At 39.9% G+C, this 27,171-nt stretch overlaps 1 protein-coding gene and 1 long non-coding RNA gene across 9 annotated transcripts in view; both read left to right on the forward strand.

The window, feature by feature from the left end:
* The window catches only part of TJP1 (tight junction protein 1), a 367,980-nt gene that overhangs the window by 194,965 nt on the left and 145,844 nt on the right, over positions 1-27,171 (forward strand). The gene's annotated exons all lie outside the window — the stretch shown is intronic.
* Positions 1-27,171, forward strand: part of LOC109273328 (uncharacterized) — a 51,765-nt gene that overhangs the window by 1,718 nt on the left and 22,876 nt on the right. The window lies entirely within an intron of this gene.

Raw genomic sequence — 27,171 nt, forward strand, 5'->3', positions numbered from 1 at the left:
TCTTCCGCTGGGTAACTACTCTAGCCACACTGACAGTCCTGACTCACTGGTGCAAGCTGCTCCATTTGTCTAGACAGCAGCATGGTTCCTCTCCCACAACTTTGCGTCACCTTTGTCTGAAACTGTTAAAATTGCATTTCTTATCCCCTCTGAGTTTCCTCCTTTCCCTTTTCTTTTTCCTCACAGCACCTACCACCATTAAATCCACATTTTTACTTATTTGTTGATCATGTTTTCCCTATGAAGATATAAGCGTCACAAGAGCAGGAATATTTGCCTGTTTAACTGCTGTATCCTTAGTACCTATAACAGAGTCTGGCACAGAACAGAAAGTTAATAAATAAATTTTTAATCAACGAATCAGCTAGTCCAGCTTCCTGCTAGTAGATGAGTATTTGTTGGTTTTGTTTTTTGTTTTTTCTTTTGGAAGATCCTCTTAGCTATATGTATGTATAAGCTCTTAATGGGCCTTCCAGTGGCTTTAAACCTCACAGCAAACCTGTGGTGATGTAGACATCATTATTTCCATTTTACTGAAGAAGAAGGTGCAGGTCAGAGGGTTTTCACAGGTTGACCATGATTACACTTCTGGTCAGATGGGCCTTGAGTCCCTATCAGGTGGCCTCCAGCACACTGGTGCCTGTCCCAGGGGGTGCCCTCACAGTTGGCAGGGTAAGGAGGGCCAGCAAAAGTTCCCAAAGACAATAGTGAGGAAGCAAATGAAGTAAGGAGCTAGATTGGAGAGTAACTTAGCATCATGATTGAAGGGAATACATTGAGTTGTCTTTTTTTTTTTAATTTTTTTTTAGAGAGAGAAAGTGTGACATGGGGAGGGGCAGAGAGAGCAGGAGAGAGAGAATTCTAAGTAGGCTCCGCACTGACAACACCACCTGATGCAGGGCTCGAAACCATGAACCATGAGATCGTGACCTGAGCCAAAGTCGGTTGTTTAACCAACTGAGCCAACCAGGGGCCCTGACTTGTCTTAATAATTGAGAACAGAGAAGGCGACAAGACTAAGTTGCAATATAAAAGGAATGATTAGAGTAGAAGACATAAAATAAGGATTTGTAACTTTTCTGTCCATGTGTAATTAAAAACAGAAGAGACCTTCACTTCCTCATGCTGGCAGAGGGCCATTTTTCCTTAACGGTTGGGAACATGATGGCTTTTGGGGCTCCTTTCTTTAGGTCATTTTCTGTTTCATGAGACATTGGCTTCATGTTTTCAGGGCTGCTGATTAAGTGTACAAAATAACGCATAGAGGCTTAATAGAATCAGTATCATCCCAGTAATGCTTTACATTTCCGTCCCACAGCCCAACCCTAACACTTGTCTTTGTCCTTCCTTTTTCTATACATACTTCGTTTCAACCAACTGTTCTAGCTGAAACCTAATCAAAATAAACCAAAATATTCAAGTATATCTTGTTTTCATATAGTTAATGAACATGTCATCTATTCATCATTTTCTCACTTCAAGAGAATTGGGGGTGCAAATAATTCTTTCAGTTTGAGATGATATTGGCATTATGTAACAAATAATGCTGTATTTCTTTTTTTTTTTTTTTTTTTTAATTTTTTTTTTTTTTTTTTTAACGTTTATTTATTTTTGAGACAGAGAGAGACAGAGCATGAACGGGGGAGGGGCAGAGAGAGAGGGAGACACAGAATCAGAAGCAGGCTCCAGGCTCTGAGCCATCAGCCCAGAGCCCGACGCGGGGCTCGAACTCACGGACCGTGAGATCGTGACCCGAGCCGAAGCCGGACGCTCAACCGACTGAGCCACCCAGGCGCCCCTGCTGTATTTCTTTTATCGGATAGATATTGTCTGAAACATTATGAGACATAATTAAATATAATTATTCATTGAAATTAAAGAAATTTTTGCTTGTAAAAAATATTTGAAGGGGTTCTGGATAGCTGTTCCCTGTGTTCAGATCCCTTCATGTACATACGTTTACAAATTTAGAATCTTTTCTGACCAACCATCCATGGAGTGTGTGGACAGAGTACATCTTTCATTATGTGTCCCACAAGTGACATCATTTCTATTCATCTGGCCCCAGACACAATGTTAATGAAGCTACCAGTGAAAAACTTGCTTCTCAAGACATGATCAGATAGGATTCCTTCCCCCTCTTCCCCTTTTGCAAAAAATCTACCTGTTACATAAATGTTGCTTCATAGAATCTGTTAAAAGTGAGAGGAAAATTGATGGGAGTGGAGCAGAGGATGACTTTATGACTTTTCTTTCACAAGGGAACAAGTATAATAAATCTGTTACTTCAGAAGCTTCTGTTTTATACTCCACTTTACAAAATGGGGAAAACAGAAAACTAAAATACTGTTCAGAGAATCCTCTTTTCTCAGTAGTTCGCTACAGAGTAAGTGAGTGAACAGAGTGAACAGTAAGTTCATTACTGTTGTAAATTGTAACTGCAACAAAAAGTTGATGGCCAAAAGGATCTGAGCCAAGAATTTCTGATTTTCAACTCTGGTCACAAAATCTCTGAATTGGAGATCTGGACCATAAAGATCTGATTTGATCCCTTCCAGGATTTTCCCAACATGGAGACAAACACTGTGTTCAGTGGTCCTCATACCTGTTAGCATTTAGTCCTCACCATCAATCTGGATGCTGACTCACACCCGTGCATAGGAGGACTGAAGCCCAGGTGATGGTTTCAAGTTGATGAGTAGAGGGTGTAGGATTTGAACTGCAGGCTCTTGACGTCAGGTGTGCATAGGGCCACAAAGCATTGTGGGAATAGATGCTGTCCCTAGGATGACATGGATCCTGCACCAAAGCACACCGTGTGGAGGTAGAGCTTGGGTTGGAGGCTAGCATGCTCTCAGTCCCTGCCCCAGTTTGGCACCTCTGTGCAGGGCACACATTGACCCAAGTCTGAAGCATAGGCTTCAGCAGTGCTACTGTAGAATAAGTAGACATTTTCCCTGGCAGGATCTGTCCTTATTCATAGCTTTTGCACTCTTCTGTTGCATTGATTTTCTCACGATTCTGCTTTTTTGACAGCAGACGAGGGAGCAGTAAAAGAGAATTCTCTTTCCTCTGTTAGCAGTTGTGTAGAGATTTGCTACCACATCAGGTTCTCTGTGAAGGACTAAGAGGGGCCCAATAATTTTCAACATATTTTGTATTGAACATAATATATATATATTATTCCTTTCACAACAGAACATTTGCCCAACAATCTGTCCTAGAATTTTGTTAGGGATCGATGCCATATTTACCAGTTTATAATTTTCAGAATCTTACTCATTGCTCTTTTCTAAAAACCGGGGAAATATTCCTCTGGTTTCTATGACCTAACAGCTATCCATTTTTTCCCACTTAGGAACCCACACCAACAATCGCTCCACAGAAACATATGTAATTGCTTTTCATTGCAGTGGGAGTAATTCATTTGGGCCTTGAAGTTGTTAAGAATACCCTTCTTTATCTCCAGCTTTTCTAGTTTGAAGATCTTGCTGAAGGTGTTACAAATTAAGCAAAATAGTGAAGTGGCTCTACTTCTGTTTTCTTAGTCTGTTTCCCCTTAACTCTCGCTTTGCTTCAGATGGCTCCTAACAATCATTTCATTTTAAAAGATATGAGAAAAATCTCATTTCCCTGGCAGCGGGATCCTCTCAGTAGACCCAGTTTTGTTGGGCATATTCACTCAGAGTGGTAGACTCAACATGGGTGAGGCTGCACGGCCACTGTCTGGCCCACTGTGGAACTTCTGTTTTGCTGAGTGGGGTGGGGCCCTGGAGGGTCAGAACTGTATCTGAAGAGAGGAGAAAAGAGAGATTAATGAAGCTGGCAGAGAGGGAAGTTGTGAGCAGAAAAGAGGAGATATTTAATGGAAGATAGTATTTTTTTTCCTCTGTGGTATATACCATATATGGTATATGATTTCCTCCTGAAATCTTTAATAAGACGACTATGCCTTGATAATGCCGTGACATCAGCTTTCTCTGGAGGATGGGACGAATTATTTACTAAGTGTGACCTCACAGGGGGAGAGGGCTGAGGAGGGGACTGCCCTGCCATTCACAGGAAAGTCTCCCATAGGTGTGGCTTCCAGAGCCTGGGGAATGAGTAAATGATAAGTTGTAATATCCAGGAGGGCCTACTGTCCTTACAAAGAACTGTTGTAGTTACTTGTGTTTAAAAATAATATCCAGTTTATGGAAGTTACACTTTTTAAAAGCCAGTTTTCCTTTTCAATTTACAAAACTTATTGTTCCATTAACGAATGTAGTTATTTTGTATAAAATAAGATGGATTGTTGAATAATTTTAGTTCATTGGGTTTCCACCAAACATTTCAAACTACATTTACAGGTATAGTATATTTTGTTTTTAAGCATTGAAAATGTCTGAGAGGCGGCCGTGCAGGAGAATTAGGTAAGAGGTGGCAGTGTCTGGCCCTGTGGAGCAGGCTCAGCCTGGAGGGGCCCCACGTGACCAGGGTGTCAGGCAGCAGTGTGGGCACCCCCCCTCCCCCACATCCCATCCATCCATCATTGCAACCTGCACTTCTGCCTTGTCCAAAACTTCTGGTGTTTTCCACTCCCTGCTCCTCCCTGCCCTCAGCCCCAGGTCCTCCTGAACCAGTGTGGATCACAGCTCAGCCTCCCCTATAGACTCCAGGCCTCCAGACCCCAAAGTGGCCTCGAGTGGATCCTGTCCCTCCCTCTGGAACTTCTCTCTAGTGCCCCTGTCACTCTCAGCCATGGATGTATCTCACCCTCCCACCAGGAAAAGCAAAAGTGATGCAATCTAACCAATATATGCAATTATTTATTTATAAATTATTACATATGCCAGTATATGAATATATTAGATAAATCATAAAATACATGCCAAAAAATGTAAACTGAAAAAAGAATGAAAGAAAGAGTAAATAAATATTTGAAAATACAAATAAAAAATAAAAAAAATAAAATGTCTGAGGAGCAAACTTAATCCCAGAAAATAACCCCTAATAAATTAAACTTCTAAGTACAGTAATCAGATTATATCAGACATAACAGTATTTACAAACTTAATACATTTCTGATACATCTTGCAGCTTATAGATGACAAGACCATTATGACAGGTTTCCTAAAATATTAGAAATATAGAAAATATTATATATTAGATTTAATATATTATTAAAATATTAGAAATATTTTAAATGACAATCACTCAAACATTATCTTGTACTTCACACTAAGATAATACATGTACATACATGCTATGTATTTGATTTACTTTGAGGCCTTTCCGCTTACTTTCTTTCCAGGACTGGTTATTCAACTAAGGGAACAGATTGACCATCTCTTGGTCTTGGGGAGCAGGCGTCCTTGGCCTTGCGCAGAGCATGTTTTCTGGGCATTTTTCAGCTAAAGCACTTGATGAGATCCAGTCTGTGTCTGCTGCCTGCTTGGGTCCTGCACTGCCTGTTATTCTTGCCGGGCCTTCAGCCCCAGTCCATAGTCCTTTTAATAACATCGCATTGCATCCAGCATTCCTCCCGTGCTTCTGTAAGGGTGTCACTCTGATGACAGGAGTGACAATGCTCGAAGGTGCCATTGGAGCTCTGGGAACCCTGAGTCAGAGCCATTCCTCACGTAGACAGAGAATGTTGTTTTCAGACGTACGCTGGGGGAAGCAGAAACAATGAAGTCTTCTTACACAGACTGTTATGTGCTACTCACTCATTGTAGGAAACTAATTAGTTTTACTTGAGCTTAAATGGCTTGTCGTTTTGAATATGAGTATTGTTTAATATATGCTTAATTCATAATGTGGTGTTTCTTTTATGACTGGTGAAAAAAAAATGGGAATTTAGAATACCCTGGAAATTAATTATATTACCCTTGAAATGAGTGGTAATGCTTATATTAGTGACTTTTGGCCTTACACCCAGTTTTTTTTTTTTAAGTTTATTTATTTATTTTGAGGGAGAGAGCTAGAGAGGGAGCAGGGGAAGGGCAGAGATAGGGAGAGAGAATCCTAAGCAGGCTCTGTGCTGTCAGCGTTGAGCCTGATGTGGGGCTCAAACTCATGAACCATGAGATCATGACCTCAGCCAAAATCAAGAATTGGACACTTAACCGACTGACCCACCCAGGTGCCCCTACATACTGTTTTTTGAACAAAGTAAAGATATTAAGCAGGTGATGTGTGTGTGTGTGTATATATGTATGTTTATTAAAATATATAATATATGTGTATGTATACATACACCATATACGTACATACATAATGATGGGTATATTTGGTATTTTAGTGAAACATTTTAATATTTTATAAATAAGTCTAGATTTTAAAGTAAAGTTATATTCCTCATTAAGTATACAATTAGTATCTTGATTTTTTTACATTATAAAAATTTAAACATTATTACACGTAATTTCTAAGCATCATTTTAAACTTTTTTTTTTAATGTTTATTCATTTTTGAGAGACAGAGACAGAGTGTGAGCTGTCCCCACAGAGCCCAATATGGGGCTCAAACCCACAAACCTTGAGATCATGACCTGAGCCAAAGCTGGACGCTTAACTGACTGAGCCACCCAGGTGCCCCATAAGCATCATGTTGAATGATTGCATAGTTTACTTGACTGCTCTTTAATGTGTTTCTAGATTGTCTCTGCTTTCTTTTTAACTGTCATGAGCATCTCTGTTTACAGAGAGTATTTATTATTTGTGATTATTTTCTCAGGCTGGATTCCCAGAAATGGAATTACTGGGTCATGGGTAGGAATATATTTAAGATTCCAGTTACATATACTGCCAAATTGCCTTCCCAAAAGTTTGTACTAGTTTACTAGCTACTAGCAAATCTAGCACAAATGTTATATCTCTGTTTATTGGAAAGTCTTTTTTTTGATGATCATTATTAACTACAAATATTTTTTCCTCTTTGGTGTTTCTTTTCCACAAGTATTTTCTTTTTCTTTTTCTCTTTGTTTTTCTTTTTCTTTTTTAGAGAGCGAGCACGCCAGTGGGGGAGAGGGGCAGAGGGAGAGAGAGAAAGAATCTTAAGCAGGCTCCATGCTCAGCACAGAGCCCAACGTGGGTCTTGATCCCATGTCCCTGGGATCATGACCTGAGCCAAAATTAAGAGTCGGATGCTCAACTGACTGAGCCACCCAGGCACCCCAACATAAATTCTTTTAAGGTAGAAAAATCTATTGGATATTTAAAATACTTCTGGGGGTGCCTGGGTGGCTCAGTTGGTTGAGTGTCCAACCCTTGATTTCAGCTCAAGTCATGATTTCACGGTTTGAGCCACATCGAGCTCTATGCTGACAGCGCAGAGCCTTCTTGGGGTTCTCTCTGCTCACGCACATACACTCTTTCTCTCAAAATAAGTAAATAAACTGCAAAAAAAAAAGAATTTTTGGTGTTAAAGTCTTTATTTCACGTGGAGTTTATTTCAGTATATGGAATTGGATGAGGGGGCCTTTTTTTCTGCCTGACTTACTACCCAGTTTGCCTAATCCTTTCCCAATTTTATTTGATTGATTTTTTGATTTTTTTTTTTTAATATATGTAGGTTTTATTTCTGGGTTGTCTATTCTGGTTTGTTGTTCTGCTTGTCTGTGTTTCCACCACTGCCACACTGTTTACATAATATAGTATCTGATAGGCGTACCCCCCCCTCCGGATTCTTCTGCAAGTGTTCTTTGTAATGCTTGCCTGTTTGTTCTTTCAGATTAACTTTGGAATACTTATGTTGAATTTACAAATTATTTTGGGAAAAACTGGGTATTTAAACATGTTTAGTCATCCCAGTCAAGCACATGGCATGGCCTGTGTATTTACTCAAATCTTATTTTTCATATTTCTCACAGAATTTTCCAGTTTTCTTTAAGTAGGTCACACGCATTTCTCATTATGGTTATTACTACTTATTTTATAGTTTGTGTTTTCATCTCCTTTTTCATATTTTTGGACTGATGACACCTGGTATTTTGATTTTGTGTATCCTGTGTTCACTCACTTTTAAATTAAATCTGATAGTTTCCCCTGTGATTCTACATCATCCAAAAATGAATCTTTTATTATCTTCCTTTGTAATATTTAAGTGGCGGTGTCTGTCTCATGTCTTTTAGCATTGCCCTGAATTTCCTGAAAATTTTTGCAAGAATAAAACATTTTAAATGACAAAACAGTAAAATTTTAAATGAGTAAAAACGTATTGAATGTTGATAGCGGCATGATGTGCTTGAAGTGTTACAGACATTCCACAGAACCTTTATTAAACAGCACCTTTTGACACAGCCTGGTTTTCCTGCACTGCTGTTTAAATTTACTTAGAGCACACAGTGGTTTAAACTGGGATCTCATGCAGCTTGCTCTCCTGACTGAAGGGTCAGTCGATGAGGGGTTTTTAAATCTGAACCTGGCCACTGGAACTTTTGCATGTTGTCATGTCTTGAAAAACTACAAATGCTTTTGCAAACCTCCTTTGCATTCTTTGAGTCTCTGAGACATAGTTTACATTTCTCAGCTGTAGTCATTCCTAAGTACTACACAATGGGCCACATGATGCAGTTGTTACTAGTCCAGGCAAAACCATAAAAAGAAAAAAAAAACAGGTAAAATATGTTTTTCATAATCTGAATTTATTCTGCTTAAAGAATTGCTCTTTTTCTGAAACAGTGGCTTTCCTTCTCTGTATAAACTATAGATGTATGCTAGGCTTTGTACTCTAGAAGCATAAGATGCTTTTTTTCTTTTCCCCCAAATATTCTTAGATGCCAAAATAAAAGGTTGACAATTCTAGGTCAGTTCTTTGCTTTCCTCCCTCCACTTCTTTTTTTAATTTACTGGCCCAAGGCTGAAAAGAAAAGCTGATTGTTGATCAGGTTTTTGTTCTGGTTTTAAAGCTTGAAAACACAGGCAGTCTTGTGCTGACTGTCCTCAGCCTCACTGGGGGCATTTGCTGATAAAGAAGCAGGAAGAAGGGACAAAGCTTCACAGGCTGAAGCTCCTCCCCACAGCTTTCAGAAGTGCTCCTTTGTTTGGATTTCCATTTCCCTCCTAGTACTACCTCAGGGAGTTCCCTGACAGCCAGATGCTCAAAGGGAACTTTGTAGTGAAAGAACAGTGGCTTAAGAGTCAGGATATCTAGATCCAAGCCTGGTAGCTGCTGCTCACTTACTTACCAACCTCAGGGAAGCCTTGCTTCCACCTCTAAAAGATAACCTACAAGACACTGTGCATGTTGGGTTTCCTATCAAAATTGTGGGGTTTGGGGGCAGGATCCACATCAACAACAGAGCCTGAAAAGGAGCAGAGTCTGAGGGGTGAGGAGTCAGGAAAACAGTCCCATCGTGGCCAGCCTGGCAGCCCTGGAGGTGAGGGAGACACCATGCCTGAGGGAGGATCTTGTTTTGTGTCACCTACTGTTCACATTAAGCACTTCTGTACAGAGCAGTACCTTCCGAGGCTGCAGCCACAGTAGGATGGAACCCTTCAGTGTTTACTAAACTTGGTGGTGAATGAGAATGGTTAGGTGAGTTCCTCCCCTGCCCTTAGCTGTCAGTCCCTTGCGCAGCCCTCCTTCCTGCCAGGCCAGATCTGCCTTCCTATATGAAGTCTCTTTATCATCTGAACGAGAAGTGAGGGCTTAGCTACTTAGATCTCTCGGTTCTCTTTAGTTAACCCACTCCTGTGGTGTTTATCACAGGCTGTCTTGAATTGCATCCCCTTGTGTGAGTGGTTCACCTCTGCTCACTTGTAAACTACCTGTGGGCACTTCTGTAGCGCCTACTGCTATGACAGCGATGCCTTATGTAATGTGGGCTTTCTGTAAAGATTTGTTGAATAAATGAATAAGCAAGACCTAATATACTACTGTAAGATAGTTGCAGAAAATACAAGTGTTTTTTCTGCCTTTCTATAGTTTGGTTTTTAGTAAATGTTACGTTACAGAACGGTAGTGATATTTTGATTATTGGATTAAGTTCTACCTAGCTCTGTCACTCTACTCTTGGACAACCTAGGTTTGAGTTTCTGTGCTTGGAAAGGGAAGAGACTTAAAAAAATTGGGGGGTGCAGGGTGCCTGGGTGGCTCAGTCAGTTAAGTGTCCAACTCTTGATCTTGGCTCTTGATCTCACAGTTGGTGAGATCTAGCCTCAAGTTGGACTCTGTGCTCACAGCACAAAGCCTGTGAGGATTCTCACCCTCTCTCTCTCTGCCCCTCCCCTGCTCTCTCTTGAGTGTGTGCATTCTCTCTCTCTCTCTCTCTCTCTCTCTCTCTCAAAAGAAATAAATTTAAAAAAAAAAGAAAAGAGAAGAAATAGGATAACAGAGGTTCTCACAATTTAGTGGATAATAGTATGAAATAAGGTACTTATTAACTGTAGATGTCTTTGGGCGCCTGGCACTCAGTTGGAAGAGCATGCGACTCTTGATCTCAGGGTTGTAAGTTTGACCCCCATGTTGGGTATAGAGATTACTTAAAAATAAAATGTTAAAAAAATGTAGATGGCTAGTCTCTGTCCCCTGAGATTTGCCAGGCTTGGGGTAGGGCTGAGAACCTGCAGGTTAAATCTAACCCCCAGATGCTCCAAAGAGCACCTATTGAGAACTAATAAAGAAGGTGATCTCCATGGTTTCTCCAGTGTTACTTTAAAAGAATACTTAAAACATTATAGACATCTATTTGTAAAATTACTTTCTTTCAAAAGATGTTTAATTTTTCCTATTGTGAGTTCAGTGCAGTGGCAAGGACAAATAATGAGCACATGCCACATACTTTAGTAGAAAAGGCATGCCTTCAAATTCTCTACAAGGAGAGAACAGTCAACAGGCTGTCCTTGTTTTAGTAAGGGATGCCCTTGGACAGCTTTGGGACTACAGACTTTTTCCCAGGAATTTTTATCTTTTAGGAATTTCCATATTTAACATGTGTTTACTTTGTTAATAGCATTATAGTGCTGGAGCATGGTTGTGACAGTGCCACCACCAAATAGATGAGGCTATCAAGCTCCATGTATAACTTGTCTATTCCTTCATAAATTTGAACTGTAAATATGTTATGAGTAGAATATATCCACACATTCTAAAAGACTTATGAAAACTTACCATTCATTGAAATGCAGTTCTTTTATTGCTAGAGACTTTTTCTCTTTAAAAGAAGGAGGAGGAGGAAGGGAAAGAGGTAAAGGAGGAGAAGGAGGAGGAGAAAACCCCATCTTCATAATTAAAGCCAGAAATGAAAAAAGAAACCCTTCCTAAAAACACCTCTTTCTCTTTGTCATTTGATCCAACATTAAATGGCAGCAGTAGAATAAATGATCTCGGGATTAAAAAGGAAAAAAATACCATGTCACTCCTAAAAACTTGTGCGTGGAGGGTGATAGGGAGTTAGTCACTGCAAGGAATGTATGAGATTATATTTATTTTATAATTTTTTCCTCAGTCATGATACAAAAGTTACTCTCCAACTGAGCAGCAAATATAGGTTATTTAATAAGCAAGTGTAAACAACTCAGAATAAAAAAGAACACAGAACATTCTGCATTCCCTGCATTCCCTGAGCATTTTGTGCAGAACTGTCACCAAGCCCTTCCTTAAGAACCTATCTCACCAGCTTTCCAAGTCTGCAGGAAATGGACCCAGCATTACCCTAAGTCCCAAGGCAAGCCTAGATCTTGGCAGAAATCTTTTACTTTATTAGATTCCAAATTAAATTTCTTTGACAAGAATTGAAGGAAGCAGACAGATTCCTAGTGGGCTTCAAGCTGTATACAGAGGTCTCCACATTTTAGCATGGAAGAAATATTTGTTAGATGTTCCTTTCTAGCAGGAACGATAGTTCTAAAACTCAAGTAGGGGCATATTTTTTCCCCATTAATTAGATCAGTTCTTTCAAACAAGTATTTTATTTTTATTTTTTAAGTTTTTATTTAAATTCCAGTTAGTTACCATACATGTAATATTAGCTTTGGGTGTACAAAAGAGTGATTCATCACTTCCATACCACACCTGGTGCTCATCACAAGTGCACTCCTTAATCCTTATCACCTATTTCACCCATCTCCCTACCCACCTCCCCTCTGGAAATCATCAGTTCTCTAAAGTTAAGGGTCCATTTCTTGGTTTGCCTCTCTCTTTTTTTTTCCCCTTTGCTCATTCGTTTTGTTTGTTCAATTTTACATATGAGTGAAATCACATAGTATTTGTCTTTGACCTAGCATACGATTCTGTAGCTTCATCCATGTGGTTGCTAGTGGCAAGATTTCATTCTTTTTTTGTAGCTGAGTAATATTTTATATATATATATATGTATGAAAAATTATATTTATATTATATATGTGTGTGTGTGTATATATATGTGTATATATATATGTATATACACACACACACACACACACACACATATATATATATATATACATATATATATAATTTTTCTTTTTTGTCTTCCCAGATGTACGGTTAGGGTAAGGGTTTTATGACCAGGGTTAGGGTTAGGGTTCGGGCCAGGGTGAAAGTATGTGCCTGGTATCCTACAATTTAGAGAACTCTCCAGAGGGCTCGATTTAGCGTTAGTTCAAACAACCATTTTAAAAGAATTCAACTGCTTTAGATATTTTTGTACTCTTTCCAGCTAAAAGTCATAGGACTGGCAGAATCAAAAAGGGCAGAAAGAAAGCAAAGACACAAGTCAGAAGGTATTACAGAGTAATGAAGTCATCACCAAGACCAAATAGGTAAGCAGCCAGCTGGTCAGATCTTGGGTCTATTTAACTTCATCTGGTTACTCTCAAAATCATCCTCTGCCAGATTGATCCAACAGGTTTTTAGGGTTATTTATTTATTTATTTAAGTTTTGGGTTTTTTTTTTTTTTTTTTTTTAACCTTTATTGATAACCTACAGGGTCCCTCAAGCTGAATTGGACTAATGACTCTGGATTTGGGAAAGGTAATTAGAGAGGGACTTCCTCTGTTACACATGTAGGTATTGTTGTTTTTCATCTGGCCCAGCATGTTTAATCCAGACATCTCGGTCTCTTAGGAATTTCGTATTTAAACCTAGTTACAGATTTAATTTTGGTCCTGTTCCCTCTTCTGTGCATGATATCATGTGCCTCCTGGTCATTTTGTGGCCCATTTTCTTCAGTCTATTGAGTGAGTTGTTTGCCTAACAATTTAGAATGAAAGTCACAAAATCATTTTTAGAAAGGTTATTAATGTCCCTAAAATCTCCATGCACTCCCAGAGAGTCTTTTATTGTTGATACTGGTAATGAGGACATGAGAATCATTTCATGTTTTTGATCTGCCTTGTAGTCTAGCTTTGAGCCTACTGACGTCCTTTCTCCTCTTCCCCCAAACCAAAACACAAACAAAACATATAGTAAAAATTCAAGCCCCAGTGCTTGCTGGTGGGGAGATTGTGTTAGTGAGGGGCTTACTTGGTCTCTTTAGTCAGTGCACTGGAGCAATTTAAGGTTAGCTTGGGCTGATGCTATGAAATATGATGCAAAACACTATTTCATAGTCCAAAAACACCTTTTTAAAAGTCATTTACTTGAGTATCTGGAAATTACTACTGAATATCCACACAGCTTCCTGAATAGAGGTGAAAAGTTTCTATACAAAGTATGGGTCAAATTTGAATATGATACAACACATGATGAACATTAGTTGGATTTGGTCTTAATTAATAGATGTGATCCTATGTCTTTCAGTTCATATTATCCCAGATTAGAGAGAGAAATAAACCAGCTAGAAAGAGTAAATTACTTGCCCAGTGTTCAACAGTGAGAGCAAAAGGATTTGAACTCAGGTAATGAAGCTGTAAGCTTCTCCTACACTGGACTACCTGCCTCCAAATGGCACACCAAACCATGGACAAGGACATTTAGTATTATCACAGCTTTGGTTTTAGAGACAAAGCAAAAAACAAAGAAACAGAAAATTCTGAATGTGCATATACAGAAAAATGGTGGAATAAGTTGTAACATATTATACCAAGAAAAAATTATTGAAGATATAGTGGAAGAGGAAAGCAATAAATACAATAAAAGCTTGAGTAATTTTGAAATTTGCTTTATATTTGTGAGAAACAATTGTTTTCTTAAGGCAATACTCAACATACTTCAAAGTAGCTACCAAGATGAAGGTATTTTTCACTATCATTAGGATACATTCATTAATATTATCACTTGGTCCAAACCACATATACAAGAATACACTTCTGGTGTCACAATTCTGTTGTTGTTAAAGTCCTAGCAGGTCAGAGGAGTGGGATTTTCTTCTTTCTTTCTTTCTTCTTCTTCTTTTTTTTTTTTTATGTGTATTTCCCTGATGAATAATGATGTTGAGCCCCTTTGCACATGCCTATTGGCCATTTGTATGTGTCCTTTGGGAAAATGTCTATTCACGCCTTTTGCTCATTTTAAATTTCATTTTAATTTTATTTATTTAATTAATTAATTTATTTTAATTATTGAAGTATAGCTTCAGGATGGTGATTATGACAAGATTGCCATCTCTGAGAAGGACATTTCCTAGAATTTCCAGACTGAGCTTTTTTTTTTTTTTTTTTTAAGTTTTTATATAAATTCCAGTTAGCATACAGTGTAATACTAGTTTCAGGCATACACTATAATGATTTGGCACTTCCATACATAACCCGGTGCTCATCACAAGTGCCCTCCTTAATCTCCATCACCTATTTAACACATCCCCCCACCCCTATACTGAGCTTTTAAACCACTGTAAAAACTGAACTGAATATATCATTAATACAGCATTAGAAATAGAAACCTATGAAAATATTTGAAAGCAAAAAATACCACCAACAGATCTGGCCCTCAGGTCTTGGCTCTGGGGAGGCTCCTGGAGGCAGCTGTCAGGGAAAATGCAGGTGGTCTGAACATGGGCGCAGACAACTAAAGGAGGGGGCAGACAAACCTTGAGACTTCTCATCAGTGTCTTCCCAGCCTCAAGACAGTGTGCTGCCTTTCTTAGAAGTTTCTTCCCCACAAACACTGTGTCTGATACTCTCTTTATCCTATTTTAACCACTTGTGTGCAGATGTGTGCAGGGGAGAGGAGCCAGGGAGGTAGTGTGGGCATTAACTAACATGCAGGTGGTGTTTTCTCCTATACTAATCGCAGGCCTGCCCTGCCTCCTAAATCAGCTTCCCTGCTGGTCTAGGCAGAATGGGAATATTATACAAGCAAACGTGGATACAAATACATACAAAAGGGAAATCACTTTTTTATTTGAGCTGTTTGCATGCATGATTAGAAATTATACAGAGCTATGGAACCCTAAAATTGTAGGGATGGCTTTTAAAGAATGCCTCTAGAGACTTCCCTTTTTTTGCAGATTTATTTCTGTTCTAAGGACAGATTGTTGTACATTCTAAGGACAGACAGTGAACCATGGTCTGTTTTTCTAAAATGAGATTATATCTGAATGATCTGACGTACAAAAATGAAGTGTTTATTTGAGAATATATGTTACTTCCAAGGAATTCATAATGGTTCTCTCGGGGCAAAGTCCAGAGCTTGATGATGGAAATCAAGTTAGTTAGTTTATTTATTTTAATGTTTATTTATTTTTTTGAGAGAGAGAAAGATGCACAGAATGCAAACGAGGAGGGGCAGGGAGAGAAGGGGAGACACAGAATCCGAAGCAGGCTCCAGGCTCTGAGCTGTCAGCACAGAGCCCAACACAGGGTTTGAACCCACAAACCATGAGACCGTGACCTGAGCTGAAGTCAGACGCTTAACTGACTGAGCCACCCAGGCACCCTGAGATCAAGTTAGTTTAGATTGCACTTGACTAGTCACTGTTAACCAACTTTTAAAAAATTGCACTTAACTATGGAGAACAAACTGATGGTTAGCAGAGGGAAGGTGGGTAGGGGATGGGTTAAATAGGTAATAGGGATTAAGAAGGGCACTTGTGATGAGCACCGGGTGTTGAATCACTCTTTTGTACACCTGAAACGAATATAACATGTATGGTAATTAACTGGAACTTAAATAAAAACTTTAAAAAAAACTATACTTTTAGGGAAGACAGTCATCTGTCTTTTTTTTTAATGAAAAAAGTGTAAATATTATTTTTAAAGACATAATCATACATTTTATGTCCTTGAGTCAAATACTAAGGCAAATGTTCTAAAGTCTTTTGCATCTGTCATTGCTTTACATGGAAGTATAAAAACAGTGAATCAGATCTGAATTAGTAAGATTAGGTGTAGTAGAATGCTGCTGTTATCAGAGCTGCAAAGTAAACTGAAGTCACACAGAAAATTGTAACAGAAATGAGGAGAAACTGAATGGACTTCAAACTTAACTGAAATACTTCCGTTTTGTGACTTAAGAATTCTAGTTACTTAAGGCTTCACTGTATTCTCATAAGTGTTTGATGTAAGCATTTGCAAGGTGGTATTGACCTATCACAGGAAAAAGATGATTTCAGGCTTCAGACCAGAGGGTCTGGTTTCTCAGATTCGTATTCACAGCTTGGCCGGGTATTACACTGCCTTGCATTCTTCGGAAAAATGAGGGGCTGTAGCAGTCCACGTCGTTTTTACTCATTTCAGTCTTCTCAGCTGTGTAGGTCCTGGTAGAAAGTGTTTCATCTTATCCAGGAGTGTGAATAACCCACCTTTCTTCTTGTAGAGCAACGCTGCCCACTAGTATTTTGCACACTGTTCAGTATGGCTGCCACTCGTAACACGTGACTGTGAGTCGCTTGAAATGTGCCTTGATTGTGTCTGAGGAACAGGATTTCTAATTTCATATCATTTTAATTAATTTAATAGTCACATGGGGCTAGTGGCTGCCACATTGGACGGCACAGGTACAGAGTTTTGGGTGAAGTAATGGCCTTTTGCCATTGGAGATGCAGCCCACAGGGAAGATGGTAACACTTTCCTCACAAAGGCAGAACCAGAACCCACAACCTGGACCGGGGGCAGAGTTTATGGACTTTTACATAGCATCTCCAGGAAAATGTAGTCCTCAGATACTTGCACGAGTGTTTTGCTTTAGGAATTCCTGTAGCAGGTGGAAAAGGGGACTCCACTAAGTTAATAAGGTCAGCAGCAACTTTCAACTGCAACAAGGTACTTGAGTGAAATAAAATCAAACCAATGAAAATTAAGTTGAAATTACCCTTTAAAAACCTCCCAGGTTGTTGAAGGCACAGTACAGGCTAGAGGCATGCCTTCATCTCCTTCTGTGGATGGGCACGGTGCCTCTTACAAGCAGCACACTTACTGGGGAAGGGTGCAAGGTTTGCTTGAAGTCTCCAGTGAGTTCCTAAGCTTAGATTTCCTACTCCTTATCGGGGTCTGCTACATGACTGACGGATGTGGGCACGAGGGGAGTGGGTCTATATTTAAAAGAAGAAATCCTTGTAGAATTGACCTCATCATTCCATCAGATGAGGTTTTGCTTACTACAACCCAAGAAAGATGCGGATATGCAATAAATGTGACTTTCCACTGAGGAAGAGAAGGAAAATCTAACAACTTTTAAAAATCATTTTAAATGGTATTGTTTCTTATAATCCTGAACTCTTTCTTTACCCAGATGGTTCTACTTTATGTTTATGCATGTTAAAATCAATCAGGCAACACTTTTCACATGATGTGTGTGTGTGTGTGTGTGTGTGTGTGTGTGTGTGTGTGTGTGTGTGTTATTAGAAGCATCCAGTAACACTTGTAATACTGATACCGCTATGCATTCAGGTTGTGGTGTTTAAAAGCTATTCCTCATTAAATAAGGAACTAGACTTCTTTGTCTCAAAAGTTCACAGACAAGTTTGCAGACAAAAATGTGAAATTCTGTATTTGCTTAAAACAGTGGTTTTGCTAGTTTGTACTTGTTTTAGGGAATGCCATTAACATGGATTTTTTAGTAATGCCATTGCATCAGCCCAGAAAGAACAGAGACAACGATTCGCTGAGGTTTCTCTTATTTCATAATAGGGAGGATTCCTTTTTTCACCCGGGCATTGTCCCTCTGACTGCCGTCTGTGGCAGGCTTGTCTCACAGTTGACGATGCCAGTCCTGATGGTGTCCTGTGACTGAGATAAGCTGTTTGTGAGGTTGGCGCTCCCCACCCCCACCCCCCCACCCCCCGCCACTGCTGTGTGGACCAAGTTCCAATGAGCCAAGTGCCTGATTGATTCCGACAGAGCACAGTGGGGCCTTCACGGGGTTCTCTGCAGCCTCAGCCCTGACACGCTCCCTGCTGTCACCCTGCAGGTCTTTTTCGCCTGTCACCCTCCTCAAAGAGAAAGGACACACGTTACCTCTGAACAGACCCTCCTTGTTTTATTAATGTGGTCGTCCCTCTGTTACTGTTATTTTGGTGTGATGGTGGTGACAGGCGTAAATGGGAAACCTGAAAGAGAACGTGCAGTATCGTCTGTGTCTAAACACCAAACCGCGTGACTGAGAAGATCCCTGTGGGCTGTACATTTTGGAGGAGAGGATGAGGAGGAGGAAGTGGAGGAGGTGTGAGAGAAGAAAACTGTTTTTCTTTCTGTCCCTCAGTTTTTTAATTTCGATTTTTTAACCTACTAGGTAGGAGCTCTGTCTAATGCTCTACTTTGTGCAATGTCAAATGTTTTTCTTGTTCTCAGCAAAATAAAACGTTACGATCTGCCTTCCATTTACACCACAAAGATTTCTAGATTTATCTGGAGAAAAATACCTATTTGTTCCAACCCCTAAGAAGTCCACCAAAGCCACAAAGCCCAGGGTCTCATCTAGGCAAGTGGAGTCAGCTGAAAGAAAAGGAGAGCCCATGCTTGAAATCTACCAGATGAGAATATGAAAACTTGAAACTGACAAAGAGTATCAAGTATAGAAAATATTGCTGTGATCGTAAGTGAATAGTCCTCTACGTTTTCTTTACGTTTCTGACTTGATTCCAAAAAAGAAACTGATTCATGACAACAAACACTTTGCTCTTACACCGAGAAGTATGACAGGCCATGCTGGGGGCTGGGGAGCAGGGTCCCAAAGAGTAAATTCCTGCAGCAGGGCCTTGGTGATCTTCTTCTGCAAGGTGTTCCCAGCACCTGGATTTGCTGGTTTTGGCTGCGAGGGATGTCACCTTTGAATTTGGGAACAATTAATATCCAGAATTAGCATTTTGTTTGTTATTGAAGTATAGTTGGTATACAGTGTTACATTAGCTTTAGTGTACAACAGTGATCTGGCAATTCTGTACCTTACTCAGTACTCCCCATGGTGGGTATAGTCACCATCTGTCACCTTACACACCATTATTACAGTATTATTCACCATAGTCCTTACGCTGTACTTTTCATCACCATGACTTATTTTGTAACTGCAAGTTTCTACTGCTTAATCCCCTTCACCTATTTGCCCCTCTCCCCACCCGCCTCTTATCTGGCAACCGCCAGTTTGTTCTCTATATTTATGAGTCTGTTTGTTCATTTGTTTTGTTTTCTAGATTCCACATATAAGTGACATCATGTAGTATTTGTGTTTCTTTGATTAATTTCGCTTAGCATGATACTTTCTAGGCGCATCTGTGTTGTCACTAATGGCAGGTTCTCATTCTTTTTTATGGCTGAGTAATAGCCCATTTGTATACATACCACATCTTCTTTATCCATTCATCTGTCAGTGGACACTTACATTGCTTCCATAGCGCGGCTATTATAAATAATGCTGCAGTAAACACAGGGGTGCATATATCTTTTTGAATTAGTGTTTTCATTTTCTTTGGGTAAATACCCAGTAGTGGAATTACTGGGTTGTATGGTAGTTCTATTTTTGATTTTATGAGGAACCTCCATATTGTTCTCCACAGGAGTTGCACCAGTTTACATTCCCACCAGCAGTGCGTGAGGGTTCCCCTTTCTCTGCATCCTCACCCAACACCTGTTATTCCTTGTTTTTTTGACACTAGTCTTTCGGACTAGTATGAGGTGATAGCTATCTCATTGTGGTTTTCATTTGCATTCCTCTGATGATGAGTGACGTTGAGCATCTTTTCATGTGTGCGTTGGCCATCTGTATGTCTTCTTTGGAACAATGTTCAGGTCCTCTGCCCATTTTTAATCTGATTTTTTTTTTTTTTTTTGGTGTCGAGTTGTAGTTTTGTATATATTTCAGATATTAACCCCTTATTGGATATATCATTTGCAAATAGCTTCTTTTATCCAGTAGGTTGCCTTGTTGTTTTGTTAATGGTTTCTTCAGAATTATTTTAAACCGGAAAGATAGAGGGACTCTCTCAGAGGTATTTAGTATATCTGGCAAAATACAGTGAGTTGGTCTATTCAATAAGAGGTTTTTTTTTTCTAAATAGACATCAAAAGAAATGCTCAGAGCTGCTTGAAATTTCCCAAGTTCATGCTACTCTCAGGACAGAGCGTCACCCATCACCCACAGGTGGCCCCTGTGTATGTGCTCGTAGAATGACATGGCCTCTGCAGTTTCCTGCGGCATCCATTTCTCCTGTAAGGTCCATTTGAGATGCAGCTTTGAACCTCAGAAATGACTGTTGAAATGACTGGTGTACACATCTGCTTGTTAGGGATGAGACATCCGTGGGACTCAGCCCCCTATCGCAAAGTATCAGCTTTCTCCATATCTGAAATATGTTTTTGTTATACTGTCCTTGAATTGTGTTTTGTTTTTTATTTTCTGTTCTAGCCTGTGCTTTCATCTTTGTTTTATATTTTCAATTTGAATTTGAGTTCAAGGCACTCCATAATCATCTCTGATTGAGATACAGTAAGATTTAAATGTAAAAAATTTTTTAGTTCTAGAGAAAATAAAGAATAAAAGGATGTTCCTACATAATCTGGGATAGTACAAGTAATTCTGCATTTTTGCTTACCATATAAATACCTCTTTAACCCCAGAGTTTGTAAGAGAAATAACCAGTAGGGCCAAACATGATTCAAATTGAAAGCCAAGTGCTGTTACTGAGTCCTTCAGCTGACAGCCTCCTGGACCCCACTGTGTTCATCATTGTTCTGTTCCCTTCGCATAAGGTTTGTTCTCTCACAGAGGACCCTGTTAACCACCTGCCTTCCTTTCCACAGCTGTGAGCTGCTGTACATTCAGACCTACCCTCCTTCAAAATACCTCAGAAAATAGAGATGCATTTTTTTAAGTTTATTTATTTTGAGAGAGAGAGAGTGAGCAGGGGTGGGTCAGAGAGAGAGGGAGAGAGAGAATCCCAAGCAAGTTCTGCACTGTCAGCACAGAGCCCAGTGTGGGGCTCGAACTCATGAACCATAAGATTATGACCTGAGCCAAAATCGAGAGTCAGATGCTCAATGGACTGAGCCACCCAGGCGCCCCTAGAGAAGCATTTCTAGGGCTTTTCATTCAGAGAAGCGGCATGAGAACTCAATAATTGTTTATTAACCTTTCTGGTTCACATTCCTCATGTCTCATAGCAAGAAATCCAGTCAAATATTTTTCCACAGTTTGGTTAGCTAAGGTTTCAGTGATGTATTCTTGAATAAGAAGCCACCCCAGAAATGAGTGGCTTATTTATTATTCCCTCTCTCGGTTCTGGTTCTGTGAGCTAGTGGCTCTCACCAGGGGTCTGTCACGGAACTGCAGTCAGATGGTATTTGGTCTGGACTCCTGTGAATGCTCAGCTGGTCTGTATGTACAGGATGGCTTCTTGGTGTATGTGTCTGGTGCCTCAGCAGTGGTGGCTGGGCCAGCGGGGGGCCGACTGGCACCTCTCTCCAGGCTGCTTTCCCATATGACTGGTGTGCACTTCCTCATGAGGGAGCCTTTCGGTAGTTGGGCTTCTCCCATGGCTGGCTAGCAAGCAAGGGGTTCCTGAGTTCCAAGGGGACTCAGGTGGAAGCTGCAAGGCTTCTTGGGAATCCAGTTTCAGAAGTCCCCACGGCTTCCACTTCTGCTGCATTCTAGGGGAAGGGACTGCAGGGGGTAAATGTGGGAGGTCTCGCTCTCCGTGAGAACAGTAGAAGTTGAGGGTGTCATCTTGAAGATTAGCTACAGCAGCCAGAAAACCCACTATATATATGTCCACATTTTATAATGTTTTGCACTTTTATTAAAATCTTCGACTTTTACTGTTACTCTCACAGTATTTGAAGTGTCCCTTTTGGGCCTCATTTCCTGCTTTGCATCCTTTTTTAGAAGTGTATGGGAAATAACCTAAAAGTTGAGTAAATGAACCTTAAACTGCAGACCAGCTTCAATGACCAGCTGTAAATGAATGTCCAGTGTCTCCTTTAGAGGAGTATCTTTCATTTCCTTTGTCTAGTAAAAATACTGCAGAGTATTCAGGGGAAACTCTTGGAAATGCCTCCCCTGGCTACTCAAACCAGTATTTGAGGAGGTGGCTGGAGAAGGCCCAGGTGGAGGAGGAAAGCCCTTGATCTCCAGGGCTGGCCACAACTGAGTTCCCTTGTGACTTGGGCAAGTTATCACACATGCACAACCTTGGTTCCTCTCTTTGTCTGAATAGATCAGCCAATAAACTTGTAGGTTGTATTATTTTCCCCATTCTTTCTTCTCCTCTTTGCATTTGCCCTCAATTTAAAATTGTTCTCTCTAGTCTTCAAGCAGGTGTAGGTCGGCTTGTGTTTGGCTGCAGGGTCTTGGAAGCACAGGATGTCTTCCTGAGGCGGAACTTGTTAGGTTTCCTCACATCCCTGTGAGGGACAGTTCCCCTAACAGGAATTGATAAGGGCACGTTATGTAAAATCTGGAGGGCAAGCCTTTCCCTTTTAGGTCAACATTCAGCCGCAAGCTAAAAGGGCTAATCAACAGAAGCATTTTCTGTGTTCATTCCAGAGAATTTCCCAGGGGCACAATAAATCGAGCCTGCCTGTTTACAGGAACATGGTTATTTAACAAGCTAGTCTCCAAAGCTTAAGAGTCTTTGGTTTCATCCAATCTAACCCAACTTGCTAAATTTGTGAGATTCATCACTGTCTACTTCTGTTGCTCTATGTATTGTAAGATAATTTTGCATACTTAATATATAAACGGTTTTTACACACAAGACCCATCTTACATTTATTACAGAACTGTTTTAAAGTTTCATCTCTCTCTTTTTTCATCTTTCACCTGTGTTTCAATCCTGTCTCTAATCTGCCCAATGGTATTTCCAGTTAGCTAATTAAACTTATTTACACATTCATTCATTCATTGGTTCATTTATTCAGTAAATGTTATTTTTCATACCTGTGTGGGCTATATAAATATTATATCAGAAAGGTGGTAGGACAGCATACTGCCTTCAACTTGCTGGAGCCTAGGCATCTTTGGCCAAGGCAAGTCAGTAGTGCCACACAGTGAGCTTCATAATCATTTGGTGTCAAGACAATGCCCATTTGATTTGGCATCAAGGGGTATCATTGGTGAGTATAATCAGCAGTGTGAGTGGGTTGTGGGAAAGAACCTGATTACAGTGTGATGATGACCTGGAAATAGCACTGCTCCTTCTGCAACCTTGACCTCAGAGCGGAACCTCAGACCATGGGAGTCTATTTATAGGGTAAATTCTTTTTGGCCCAGGGATTGCTGAGATTCAGGTTTCCTAAATGTTGATAAACATTGCCAAATCCCCCAGAAATACTGCATGTAATGTTTACTCCCCTCAAGCAATATCTCAGTGACCCAGGGCCTCCCCAGAGTTTTGCAGTGGGGTGCGGAAAAGAAATAGTATCTCATTATTTGATTTTACCTCTTCAAATATATGTGAAGTTGAGCATTTTTTAATGATTTTTTTGTTTTGTTTTAGAGATTTGTATTTCCTTCCTTCAGATTTTCTGTGATTCATTATTCTGTTAGTTTTTTTATTTATTTTTTTGTTTGTATGAGCACTTTCTAAATTAAGGAAGTTAGCCCTTTGTATCTGTGATACAAATATTTTCCCTATTTGTTTTTTTATTTTTGTGTTATGTGTTGCATAGAAAGAGACCATCCTGTCCATCTTTGAGATACTCTGTTCACCAACACTTTCTCTTATAGCTTCCTTTTTATACTTAGAAACTTTGATTCATCTGAAATTAATTTTGGTATAAGAGTGAAAGAAATCTGGCTTCATTTTTTTTCCAGATAGCTACTTAGTTGCATTGAACACTTTGAGTAATCACTTTGATATGCTACCATTATAGTATAAAATATATCTTTACCATGTACCTTTATAGTAAATTAAATTCTCCTATGTATTTTCAGTCTTTTGTTTCTTGTTCATTTCTTCTCTAGTTGCAAACTGTTCTAATACTGAAGCTTCATAATATGTTTTATTATCTGCTGGGACTAGTTTCTACTCATTATTCTTTTCTGGTGGGGGGGTTCCCTTGATAAAAATCTTTCTTGTCAAAATTTTACAGAGTTTAATAGCACCAGCAAAATCTTTCTCTTATGTCCTCAGAACCAGTCAAAAAACCTTAAATTTGAGCCATTTTGCATAGAGGGTTTATTTTCTCAACAAATACTGGGAATCTGGAGTATGCCAATGCCAGACATGATTAGCCATTTTATTCTCTTGATTTGTTTCTTCCTTCCTTTTCTTCCTTTCCATCAGCCTTTAGTACATGTTGCCACGTGCTGGACACTGTGTTTGGCTGGGGCTTTGAGAGGAGAGCCGGCCATTCCCTGATGCACTGATAGTGCGGCAAGCTTAGCCTGGCCTTGTGACTGAGCCGCATGCAGATTCGAGCTCATGTAGATTTTATAAGAAGTCAGAACGCCCAAAAGGGAAAGAAGCCTCCTCAGCAATTTTTTCTACATTTTATCCTAAACCTTTCTGCACAACCACTGGCCAGAATTGGCAAGCTTACAACTGACCAGTTATTTTTAATTCCTGGAAAATTACAAAGAGGGAATTAGGAGCTATTGCTCTAATCCTCTGCTAATTCTTAAAAATGTTCTTAAAACAAATTTTTTACACACTGAGATGATTTTTGAGGGAATATGCATACCTGTATGGAGCCTGTGGAAAGAGGCTGGAGAGCTCCATTCAAAATTCCCACATGGTGGCAAGGGAAAAAAAATGTTTCTCCCCTGCCATGAGTGGACATAGGCTCTGTTGGGATATGCGAAAGGAAAGCAGGCTGCCTTCTTCCAGGGATGCCTGCTGTAACGTTTGAACAGACAGGTTTACAGCTTCACCCTTGGTCCTTTTGTGATGGCTGTCACATAGATGATTCCCACCCCCACCCCCGCAGTTGATTTCTTGCTCACAAATTGCCATTTGCTTTTATAAAACGGCTCCATTCTACTGTTGGCCACAGACAACACATCTGATCTGGGCATTGCTCAACTTGGATGGGTTGAAGTTTCTTATGTCCAGGAGAGTTTGGGTGCCAGTCAGAAATGACTCTTTCCACTTTGTACATTTAGTATAATACATACTTGATTATATTTGTTGTTAATAAGTGTCATAAAAGTCCAGTTCACTGTATTTTGCAGGAAAATAGAGGGAGCAGAGAAGCAATAAGAAGCTCAGACACCTTTGAGCATCCATGCTAATAAAATAGGAACCAAGGGACAATGTGATCAGGCTCAGTTGCGTGTTCTCCTTTTCCCGGAAGGCTCAGGGCTACTGGTGGGGGGTTGAGGGGTGGGGAGCTCCCTGCTGCATGTCCTTGTGCACCCGGGGCCCCTGCTGTTTTCCAGGCTGTCTCCAGTTAGGGCAGCCACTGGAGAAAGCCCATGGATGGTCTCTCCATCCACATTCCTTGATAGTTCAGTTCCAACCAGAAGGCTTCTGTATTTTTATGAAGCATACCTTAACCCTTCAGTTAATTTGTTGCCGTGAAAGGCAAATGATATTTTTCAATGGATCGAAAGCATTGGAATACTTTCCAAACATTCCAGAGCACTATTTTCTGATGTGACATTTGACTTACATAAAAGTAGCCTGTTTGTTTCCTGCATAAAATATACACTAAGGACAGCTTTTGTAATATAGTAAATAAGATCCCACACAAATTCCACTTGACATACTGTGTGGGGAGTTCACATAATAAAATGAAGAATGCTGCCTGTTTGTGTTCTAACCAGTGTGGAGTTTTCATCCAACCCCGCATCTGTCAAAACCGTGTTCAAATACAGAAATGATGTATTTCAACATACTGATTAAAAATGGACACTTTTTCTTCATCAAGCAAAACACACACGTTATTGCAGCTATCCTTTATATTTTAGTAAGGGTGAAGGCAAGCTCTAAGTATAGCTAATGACTTAACCTAATGCCAAATTTGTGAGAGAAAATGTGTTGAAATTCAGGTGGGTGTTGCCAGAGGGAACAGGAATGTGGGGGGCAGGACTAGGTGACATGGGGATAAAATCATGCCAGACATAGGCACACATTTCAAAGAGAAGACTTAACAGAGAATTAATATGCTGCTATTTTTGAAAAGGAGAAGGTGTCAAATCACTGAAAGAGAAAGAAAAAACGCGGAAAGCTGTATTTACATCAAAGTTTATGTCAGCTCTATGTTTCCTTGCTTCCAAATGCCAATGGTGAAAGTATGCTCTCGCAATTGCTGTTTGCAAATTTATTTCTGTCTCCTTACTGAACAAGGGCAAACAGCTTCTCTTCTTGTGTCCCCCAGTTCTTAGCACAGTGCTTGGCAATTGGAATTGATCTGAACAGGACTGGGCATCGGTTTCTCTTGAACACTCTGCTTCTATTTCTTTAGCTATTCTGTTTATCTCTCTGATAGAGCCCCTCACTTCTTTTTTATAAGTCATTTCTCCAACAGCTTTGAGGCTTCTGAGTGCCAGCCACATTTATTGTTTGGAACCAGTGATGATGTCTAGCTCAGACCTTGCATGACACATTTTCAGACATGTGTGCATCTCTACTAATTCTTGCGGCCAAGGCTCCTATGTGTATTCCTGTTCCTCTTGGTGCATGTGAGAGGTTTTCAGATGCTTCACATATTTATGCATGTTCGTTCATTTATTTGTTTGATAAATATTTATCAAAACAATACTTACAAATAAAAAATGCACTACTGAACATGATATTTTAAGTTCTTTACAGATATTTCAGATTTCTTTCCGTGTAAAAGGCTCTCTAGGGGCCCCTGCGTGGCTCAGTCAGTTGAGCATCTGATTTGGGCTCAGGTCACCATCTTAGGGTCATGGGATCGAGTCCCACATTGGGCTCTTCTCTGAGCATAGAT

This window comes from Panthera pardus, unplaced genomic scaffold (assembly GCF_024362965.1).
Source record: "Panthera pardus isolate Hobbes unplaced genomic scaffold, ASM2436296v1 HiC_scaffold_24, whole genome shotgun sequence".
Lineage (NCBI taxonomy): Eukaryota > Metazoa > Chordata > Mammalia > Carnivora > Felidae > Panthera > Panthera pardus.